A 9,794-nucleotide genomic window follows, 5' to 3' on the forward strand; every position below is an offset into this window, starting at 1 on the left:
CACTTTGCTCTTCACCGAGAAACTTAAACTGAAAAGAAATATTTCCTCCATATTCTCCCCTGATCATTATTTCCATGTACCTGCTTCCTCCTGCTCTTTGTCTCTCAAGACCCAGAAAGAAAGTGGACCTGCACCCAGTGTGCACTCAGCCTTGTTCTGTCTCCTCAGCTATATTGCTGCATCGACTCCCTCATCTGCAGTGGTTTCTCTCTCCAGTATCTACCCAACATCAGCTCTTTTCCATTAACTGGCAAACAAATTACAGCCTCTTTAGTCTGTATTCAATGAATCTTTCTCCATCTGGACCCAAAACATTGCTCTCTATTCACTTGGTACTAGGAATTAGTGTGGTGGCTATGTGTTGCACTAACCCTTTCTGGTAGTAAATATGTGCAAACTTTTGTGTAATGTAAACTTAAGTATTTGGTCATACAAATTAAATGAGTGATCAACAGGGCAACATTTTGAATGACAATCTGGTACAAGGGCAACTATATGGTGATAAAACAAAAAAAGAGGTAAAGAACTTGAATCAGAGAAGGAGAAGTTGTTGGTATAATCAATGAGGGAACTAGAGGAGAGAGGTTTCTGAGCAAGGGGCTGAAGGATAGAGATCCACAGTGCCAGATGTCAGAAGGTTAGCAGGGGAAAGACGATTTCTACTGAAACCCTGGAGGAAGAAATAAAAAGACCCGGTAAAAAGACTCTTGCACCCCCAGAGAGAAGAGCCAGGCGTTCATCAACATGAGTGCAAGAGGTGTAGTAAGACCACCCTGATCACTACAATACTCTCCTGGGAAGTGATTGTGCTCCAAGGTATCTGTCACATGAGTGTGATGGGCTGATACAGTTCTTCATGGACAGAAGGGCCAAATACTTCCCCTTGGCATCAGAGGTAGCAGACAAAAGACACATCTCCGGAGTCCTTTAGACTCGCTGATATTTCCACTCGTCAGTGCCTTTGACAATGAAATAATGTGATTTTCTAAAGGGGCCTGTTAGCATGCACCTTTGAATGTGGGAGTGGAAGGTGTCTTTGTAGCTCCTCTCTAAGACAGTGTGCTTCTTCCAGTACATTTGCGTACACACACACACACACACACACACACACACACACACACACACACACACACACACACACACACACACACACACACACACACACACACACATATTCTCATTTCAGAAGGTGGCAAGAGCTGAACACCGTGATAACCAAATTAGAATTACTGCAGTCTGACTCTATTTTCATGGACAAGAGCTCAGGAAGAAGCATTTTCACAAGAGACCTCTCTCTGTCTCTCTGTCTCTGTCTCTCTGCCTCTCTTTGCCTCTTTCTCTCTCTGCCTTTTTCCCATATAACCTTGAGAACTTGGGTACTGCAGTCAGGCCAATATTTGTGTCCTAGTTTTGCCACTACTTCTCTGTGTCACTTTAGGCAATTCAATTGACCATTGTTTCATCTGATGAAGTGACATAATAATCTACTTACCTCTTGGGGTTTTGTGAGGGTCGGAGGAGACAATGTGTAGTGCAGTTGCTGGCTATCTACCCCTCGATGCCGCTGCCATGAAGACTTTCTTCTAATGTCTAAGCCCTACCTGTGGTGTCAGTTCAGATGCTGTCAAGTGAGGTCCTAGCCCTGTGGTCTTCCTTCCTCTTCCACAGCTGGGAAGTTTACAGCCAGCTGGTCTAAGCGTCTGCTAGCATTCATTTTGGGGGGCAGGTATGCTGGAGAGCTGGTTCCTCAGGCACAAAGGAGACAGTATTGGAGTGGTTTTGAAAGAGTAGTCCCCAAGTTTCCCAAATGTGGAGCAGAAGGGGTGGGAAGGAGGTGTCCTGCGCGAAGCTTGGAGGTGAGGAGTCTAGTTTCCTCCTCAAGGAAGCACTGTGGGTCACAGCATTGAGAAAATTTGAAATCATTCACCAGTTTGTAAAGTGTCCTCTAACATGACTCCGTCAGGTCTTCATTCAGGCCAAAGTCAGAGTAATAGCTGAGACTCAACACACTCCTTCAGCTGTGTCCTGAGGGGACAGCCGGCTCTCAAGGGTAATCTCTCCCAGAGTTCTTTTCTGGTAGAGAATTTGAGTGCCAGTTTCCTGGAGAGTGTGTCTCCAGGGCCCAACCTCTGGGCTGCCTTATTCCAGCATCTTAGTTAGAACATGGGCCCCTCTCCTCTCCTGTCTGTCACAAATTTGGAATCACCCCTTGGGACATGCAAGGACTGTGTACAGTGGAGTTCCTGATCTTTCTTCAAGTCCACGCTGAAGACTTTTAGGTGTTAGGTGTGGCATAGAAAAATTATATTTCGTCTTTTCTCTAGAATTCGACTTAAGGAGGGTTAGGGTAGGAATTACACTTTATCTAGCATATTGATGGGTCTCCTAATTTTTCAGGTTGTTAGGACTGAAGAGGATGTAGGCGTTCTCTAGTCCACTTTATGTATGTGTCACTTTTTGAACAGCTGATTAATGATCATGATTTTATGATTTAGCACCGCCTGTGGCAGAGAGGTCACTACCTTCTGTACTGGACTATGAGCTCTGGCTGGGTTTGAATTCTGGATCTGCCACTTATTGGCTGTATCTGACCTCGGACTTTTACTTAATTTGCTTATTTAAAAAATGGGAATAATAATAATAACATACTCATAAGTTATTATGAGAATCAAGTGAATAATATCTGAAAAGTCCTTAAGGCGTATAGTTAGCACCTAGTAGAGGTTCACTGCTGTTTTACTTACAGACGCTAGTCCTGTAATTTCTGGACAACTCTCTGGGAGTTCCAGAGTTCTCGGCATTGACCGTGCATGCGCAAATGTCAGAGGCCTGATTAGTAGTCATGATTCTATGATTTAGCACCTCCTGGGGCAGAGAGGTCACTGCGTTCTGTAAAGGACTATGACGAAGACTATGAACTCTGGCTGGGTTGGATTCTGCTTCTTCTACCTTCCATTTTTCTGGAACTGCCAGGCTGTCTTAGGGAGTCTCATCCTCACTGTTGGAGGGAATCAGTCTCCCTAAGAGACAAGTCTTCCAATAACAGCACCTGTGCCAAGTGCTCACAAGCTGATGGTGATCCCCCTGCAGACTCACCCTACCACCCCTCGTTGACATTGAGTTAGTTTTCAAAAAGCCCTTATGGGGAGGTACAAGGTTTGCTCCTGGGGCAGATATCCTATATACAGGTAGAGCTACAGGGCGTTTTCGATTTATGTCAGCAGGAGTTGAGGAGCATGTGTGGGAGTGAATTGTAAGGGTGTATACTGAATTCCTATACTTTTATGTTGCCTTGGCATCCATTGTGAATACAGGCTTAACTTTCTTATACCAGAAGCAGGGCTTAGTCATACTTCACAGTTTCTGTTCTCTACCTCTCCCAGTTCCTAAATGCGGTCAATCCATTTATCTGTTTTATAAAGTCTCCTGGTGACCACCTTCCTCTGAGACATTCTCCTTCAAGTACAGTCTACTTGATTCACCCCACGGACCCCCACACCCTGTAGGGCCTATGCAGATATGCTGCAGCAACCATATTCAGTCATGGTGTGACCCCACGGAATGTGTGCCTGATTGCTCTAAGTCCACCGAATAGAACTGCCTGTGGGAAACCTGCTTGGGTGATGCCCTGGATCTCAATAAAGGCCTCAGCCCATAGGTGCGTCTCTCTCTGGCATGTCGAGTGCATTGCCCCTGTGACCTTCCAGGGGCCCTCATTGGTACCCCTCTTCTTCCAAGGACCTGTAGTTAATAAACTGTTTCTGTTATTTCATTTTGTTTTAAAAAATGTTTTATATTTATTTATTTTTTTATTGAAGTATAATTGATTATCTATATTCTTGGGGTACAAAGTGGACTATCAATAGTTGCATACAATATATGATGGTCAAATCAGGATAGTTAGCTTATTCGTCATTACAATATGTAGTCGTTCTTTGTGTTTGTTAACCGATTTCTCATTAACCCCCCTCCCTCTTCCCCTTCCCTCCCCTTTTCCACTTCTAGCAACCACAGTTCTGTTCTCTCCTTCTAAAAGTTCTATGTATTATTGCCTTTGTTGTTTGTTTCTTTCTCTCACTTTCTTTCTTTATTGACTATTTGTTTATTTATTAATTCAGCTACCAGTTATGAGTGGGGATATGTGGAATTTCTCTATCAGCAACTGGGTTGTTTCATTTAACTTCCATTGATGGACATTTAAGTTAGTTCCATATCTTGGCTACTGTAAATAGAACTGTGATAAACATGGGAGTGAAACTATCCCTTCAACGTGATGATTTCCATTCCTTTGGGTATATACTCGGTAGCCACATTGCTGGATTGTGTGGTAGTTCTATCTGTGGTTGTTTAAGGAGCCCCCACACTTCACTTTCTCCACATCCTCTTTGGCATTTGTTATTCTCCTTTCAATTATAGCCAGTCTAACTAGGGTGAGATGATATCTCAGTGTGTTTTTTTAAAAATTTTACTTCTCAAAATACATTGTAGTTGATTTTCATGCCCCTTTACCCACTCCCGTTCCTCTCCACTCCCCACACCATCACATCTGGTCACTTGACTTAAATAGTTCAAAGAATTTTTCTGGTTATTCCGTCTTCTTCCACCCCCACCCTTGATTCATTTGTGTGTTTATTTATTTATTTATTTATTTTTAGCTCCCACAAATAAGTGAGAACATGTGATATCTCGCTTTCTGTGCCTGACTTGTTTCACTTAATATAATTTTCTCTAAGTCCATGCATGTTGTTGCAAATGGCAGTATTTCATTCTTTGTTATAGCAGAGGAGTATTCCATTGTGTAGATGTACCACAGTTTCCTTATCCAGTCATCCGATGATGGACATTTGGGCTGGTTCCAACTCTTGGCTATTGTAAATAGAGCTGCAATAAACATTGGAACACAGGTATCCCTTCGGCATGAAGATTTCTATTCCTCTGGCTGTATTTCCAATAGTGAAATAGCTGAGTCATATGGTAGATCTACCTGCAATTGTTTGAGGAACCTCCATACCATTTTCCATAAAGTCTGCACCAATTTGCAGCCCCACCAACAGTGTATGAGAGTTCCTTTTTCTCCGCAACCTCTCCAGCACTTATCATTCTCAGTCTTTTGGATGTTAGCGATCCTAACTGGAGTGAGAGGGTATCTCAAAGTGGTCTTGATTTGCATTTCCCAGATGCTGAGTGAGGTTGAGCATTCTTTCATGTGTCTGTTGGCCATTTGTATATCTTCCTTTGAGAAATGCCTATTCAGCTCCTTTGCCTATTTTTTAATTGGGTTTTTTTTTTCTGTAAAGTTGTTTGAATTCCTTGTATATTCTGGATATGAATCCTTTGTCAGATGTATATTTTGTGAATATTTTCTCTCACTTTGTTGGTTGTCTTTTTACTCTGTTGATTGTTTCTTTTGCTGTGCAGAAGCTTTTTAGTTTGATATAATCCCATTTGTTTATTTTACCTTTAGGTGCCTGTGCTGTTTGGGTCCTATTCATGAAATCTGTACCCACTCCTACTTCCTGGAGTGTTTCCTCTGTGTTTTCTTTAAGGGGGCTTATTGTTTCAGGATGTATATTTAATTCTGTGATCCATTTTGAGTTATTTTGGTATATGGTGAAAGGTACAGGTCTAGTTTCATTCTTCTACATATGAGTATCCAATTCTTCCAGCACCACTTGTTGAAAAGGCAGTCTCTTCCCCAGTATGTAGATTTGCTGCCTTTGTCATATATCAGATGACTGTAGGCATATGGATTGATTTCTGCGTTTTCTATTCTATTCCATTGATCTATGTGTCTATTTTTATGCTAGCACCATGCTGTTTTGGTTATTAAAGCTTTGTAATATACTTTAAAGTCAGGTATTGTAATGCCTCCAGTTTTATATTTTTTTACTCAGGATTGCTTTGGCTATGTGTGGTCTTCTGTTGTTCTGTTTAAATGTCTGGATAGCTTTTCCCATCTCAGAGAAAAATGTCATTGGAATTTTGATGGGCATTGCATTGAATCTGTAGATCACTTTGGGTAACATGGACATTTTCAAATGTTAATTCTTTCAATCCAAGAGCAAGGGATATCTTTCCATCCTCTTTAATTTCTCTCAACAGTAGTTTGTAGTTCTCTTCGTAGAGATTTTTCACATTCTTGGTAAGCTTTATTACTAAGTATTTTATTTTTTTTGGTGGCTACTGCAAATGGGCTAGCTTTCTTGATTTCTTTTTCTGCATGTTTACTGTTGGAGTATAGAAATACTACTGATTTTAGTGTGTTGATTTTGTATCCTGCAACTGTGCTGAAATCATTTATCAACTCTAGGAGTCTTTTTAATAGAGGCTTTAGGCTGTTGAATATATAGGATCATATCATCTGCAAAAGGGGACAGCTTGACTTCATCCTTTCCAATCTGGATGCCCTTTATTTCCTTCTCTTCTCTGATTGCTCTGGCTGGTACTTCCAACACTATCTCGAATAGGAGTGGTGAGAGTGGGCATCCTTGTCTAGTTCCTGTTTTTAAGGGAAAAGTTTACAGCTTTTCCCTGTTCAGGATGATGTTGGCAGTGGGCTTATCGTATATGGCTTTAATTGTGTTGAGATACTTTCCGTCTATGCCTAACTTGTAGAGAGTCTTTATCATGAAAGAATGTTGAATTTTATCAAATGCTTTTTCAGCATCAATAGAGATGATCATGTGGTTTTTGTCTTTGCTTTTATACACGTGGTGTATCACATTTATTGATTTGCACATGTTGAACCAACCTTGCATTCCCGGGAAGAATCCCACTTGATCATGGTGTATAATCTTGTGTATGTGTTGCTGTATTCTGTTAGCTAGTAATTTATTGAGGATTTTTGCATCTATATTCATCAAGGATATTGGCCTGTAGTTTTCTATCTTTGATGCATCTTTGTCTGGTTTTAGTAGCAGGGTGATGTTTGCCTCATAGAATGAGTTTGGGAGAATGGCCTCTGTTTCAATCTTTTGGAACAGTTTGTAGAGAATTGGTATCAGTTCCTCTTTGAAGGTTTGGTAGAACTCTGCAGTGAACCCATCTGGTCCTGGGCTTTTCTTTGTTGGGAGCCTTCTGATAACAGCTTCAATCTCTTTATTGTTATTAGTCTTTTCAGATTTTCTATATCTTCTTGCCTCAGTTTTGGTAGTTTGTATGCATCCAGAAATTTATCCATTTCCTCCAGATTTTCATATTTGTCAGCATATAGTTGTTTATAGTAGTCTCTAATGATTCCTTGTGTTTCTGAGGTATCAGTTGTAATATCACCTTTTTCATTCTAATTTTAGTTATTTGGGTCTTCTCCTTTTCTTTGTTAATCTTGCTAAGGGTTTGTTGATTTTATTTATCTTTTCAAAAACCCAACTTTTTATTTCATTGATCTTTTGTATTGTGTTTTGGGTTTCAATTTCATTAAGTTCTGCTCTGATCTTAATGATTTCTTTCCATCTACTAACTTTAGGTTTGGATTGTTCTTATTTTTCTAGATCTTTAAGGTGAAGTGTTAGGTTATTTATTTGCCATCTTTCCATTCTTCTGAAGTAAGCATTTAATGTGATAAATTTCCCCCATAATACTGCTTTTGCAGTATCCCACAGTTTTTGGTATGATGTGTCATTATTTTCATTAGTTTCAAGAAATCTTTTGATTTCCTGTTTAATTTCTTCTTGGACCCATATGTCATTAAGTAGAATGTTGTTTAATTACCATGTGTTTGTATAGTTTTCAGAGTTTTGTTTTTTATTGATTTCTAATTTTAATCCATTGTGATCAGAAAAAATACATGGAATAATTCCAATTTTTTTGAATTTGTTGAGACTTGCTTTGTGCCCTAGCATGTGGTCTATCCTGGAGAATGTTCCATGTGCTGATGAGAAGGATGAATATTCTGAGGATGTTGGATGGAATTTTCTGTATGTCTCTGCCAAGTTCAATTGGTCTAAAGTATTGTTTAGATCTTGCATTTCTCTGTTGATTTTTTGCCTAGATGATCTGTCCAATGATGAGAGTGGGGTGTTCAGGTCCCCGGCTATTAAGGTGTTAGTGTCTATCTCTTTCTTTAGATCTAATAGTGTTTGCTTTGTAAATCTGGCTGCTCTGACATTAGGTGCATATATATTTATGATTGTTATGTCTTCTTGATGGATAGATCCTTTTATCATTATATAGTGGTCTTCTTCATCTCTTTTTATGGTTTTTGGTTTAAAGTCTATTTTATCTGATATAAGAATAGCTACTCCATGTTGATTTTCATTTCTATTTTTGTGATATATCTTTTCCATCCTTTCAGTCTTAGTCTATTTTTGTCTTTATAGGTCAAGTGAGTCTCTTGAATACAGCATATTGTTAGGTCCATCTTTTTAATCCAGTCAGTCAGTCTGTGTCTTTTGAATGGGGAATTTAATCCCTTTACATTTAGAGTTATTATTGAAAAGTGTTGATTGAAAGGTCATGAGTAAAACACCTAGTATTTTACTAATTTTTGTTTAGATGTCTTAAGTACCTTTTGTTCCTTTTTTTCTAATTTTCTGTTTGTCTTCTCTATTTGTCGGTTTCTTGGGGGTGATAGATAAGCTATTTTTTTTGTCTTTTGTGAGCATTTTTGTTTTGCTGATAGATATTGTTCTTTCTCGCATATTCATGGCAGGGAGGGATGTTTTTGTGGTATCAAACCCAGTACTTCCTTGAGAATTTCTTGTAGGGCTGGTCATGTGGTAGCAAACTCCTGCAGTTTTTGTCTGAGAAATATACTATTTGCCCTTCATTTCAGAAGAATAGCCTTGCTGGGTAAAGTATTCTTGGCTGACAATTTTTGTCCTTTAGTGCTTTGAATATTTCATCCCATTCTTTTCTGGCTTTTAGGGTTTCTGATGAAAAGTCTGATGTTATTCTGATTGGGGATCCTTTCTAGGTGATTTGCTGCTTCTCTCTTGCAGTTTTTAAGATTCTCTCTTTGTCTTTGAGTTTTGCCAGTTTCATTATCACATGTTTTGGGGAGGACCTTTTAGGGCTGAATGTGTTTGGTGATCTTTGGCTTCCTGAATCTGGAGATCTGTGACTTTCCCTGGACCTGGGAAGTTTTCTGCTATTATTTCATTGAATATGTTCTCAATGCCATTTCCTTTTTCTTCCCCTTCTGGAATACCTGTGATTTGGATATTTGAGTGCTTAAGGTTGTCATTTGTCTCTCTTGGATTTTCTTCAATTTTTTAAATTCTTTTTTCTGATCTGCCTGTGTTAATTCAAACAGCCTATCTTCAGTGTCAGAAATTCTCTCTTCTGTTTGTTTAAGTCTGCTGGTTAAACTCTCTGTTGTGTTTTTTATTTCATTGAATGAATCCTTCAGCTCCACGAGCTCAGCTACATTCTTTTTCAAGGCATTGATTTCTTTGTACATTTCTTCCTTCATATCCTGGATACTTTTTCTCACTTCATTGTGTTGTCTAACTAAGTTCTTTTATATCTCATTTAGTTTCCTTAGAATAGTTACTCTAAATTCCTTGTCTGTCATTTCAAAGACTTCCTGTTCTACAGGATCTAGGGCTTCAGAGTTATTATTTTCCTTTGTTGGTGGTATACTTTCTTGATTTTTCATATTTCTTGTATCTTTCCTTTGGTGTTTTGTCATTGTGGCCGGGGGTATCTCAGTCCACTCATTTCACCCTGATGTTTGGCTTGGATCTTGAAGGGACTGCCATTTCTGGGCAGCAGGAACTAGCCTGGGCCAGAAGTCCCACCCCACCTGTCTTCTCTGGCTTGGTTGGCTTGGGGTGTGGGGTCTGTGAGCCTCC

The sequence above is a fragment of the Cynocephalus volans genome, chromosome 10 (assembly GCF_027409185.1).
Source record: "Cynocephalus volans isolate mCynVol1 chromosome 10, mCynVol1.pri, whole genome shotgun sequence".
NCBI classification, from domain to species: domain Eukaryota; kingdom Metazoa; phylum Chordata; class Mammalia; order Dermoptera; family Cynocephalidae; genus Cynocephalus; species Cynocephalus volans.